We start from the raw sequence: 1479 nt of genomic DNA on the forward strand, positions 1-1479 counted from the left end.
GAGAAAACGTACCTGACAAGTGGAATTCACAACCAGTTTGTGTCGTTCTGAGAAGTGACTATTCCTTGTAGTATAGTACTTTTAAGAAGCCTCCTCTGAAGTTGATGAATATTTGTGGTGCCTTTTTTTACCGATGCAAACACAGACAAACATGTAGCAGTGAATTTCTTGCACGCACTATTTTCATGGTTTTCTATCATCCTAAGGGTAGATAAAGGAGTGTTACTTGCCTAAATGAGCTTTCTTGTGAGTACGCAGCATAGAATGGGGATAGTTTAACAACACCTTTCCCTTCTAACAAACTACGAACATGAGAAGTGAAGCAAATCTTCCATGGTTCCTGTTTTTCTACTTAATATTGCAGAAGTCTTTGGTTTTGAAGAAAAGATAGGTTTGTTTTGTTTAAAAAATATGCATTTTAAATAAGTTATCAGTTGACATTTAAGCACTTTAAATAAGGCTTATTTCTTCTCTTCCCACCTGTCAGAGTGTAATATCACAATTAAACAAAAAAAGATAATTACAAAGCAATATTTGTTAAGTGTAAAAGTTAACACCCTACTTATCACTTATAAGTAGACACCCATAACGCCGTCACTTGGGCGATTTTCTTGATTATTTGACTACCAACTTGTAGTTCACTTTTCCCCCTAATGCCTAGATTTAGTGTTATGGAAGACCAAGGGCATCAGTGATTGCAATTTTTTGCTTGATTACTTCGAAAACTAGCCCACATTGCTTCCCTCTCTCACCCGAGGCTAATCATCCCTTCTTTCAGTTTCTTAACCACCCCTCGTTATGCAAATCACATTGTACTCCCTGCCTAATTTTTTAGGGAGTGATTTGGTCTTAATATTTAAAACTGCTTTTTGTGGCCTAAACTGCTATCTGGTTTTGGTTGCCCTAGTAACGTACTAGCGAGTCAAATGTAACATTACAAGCCAACGAAAAGCTTCTGGGTACTTGCTAACCGGGAGTGTGAGAAGACTAAAACCAAGTTTCTTTACCAAATAAAAGATGAATAGGCCTGGGTAACAGTTTCAATCAAATAAAATCTGTTTTACTAACTGAATTAACTTGATGAAGTTTTAAAATCTATCTGAATCAAAACACACTACTTCACAATACTGGCACTTGATTTACTTTCGGTCCTCGTTTATTCCTCCTTCCCATAATTTTTTTTAAAAATGTAAAATAGCTTAGTACTTTAAACTCAATTTGTCCATTTTTAGGCCATGCCCTCTGATTAATTAGGTAGGGGTAAGCCCGATCGTACAGCTAAGTGTCAAACTAAAATACACCCACGGATATAGGGAAGGTCCTGGTAATAATAAAGTCCCAACTTTAAGATTTAAGATTTTCATTTTTCTTACTTCCTTTGTAACTAAATTAACTAGTACAACACAACTTCTCCTTCTTGGGGTGAGTAGTAAGAAGTGGTGCTGATACCTTCCTTTGATGCATTAATACAAAGTGGTT

This window comes from Echinococcus granulosus, assembly GCF_000524195.1.
Source record: "Echinococcus granulosus chromosome Unknown EG_S00083, whole genome shotgun sequence".
Taxonomy (NCBI): Eukaryota; Metazoa; Platyhelminthes; class Cestoda; order Cyclophyllidea; family Taeniidae; genus Echinococcus; species Echinococcus granulosus.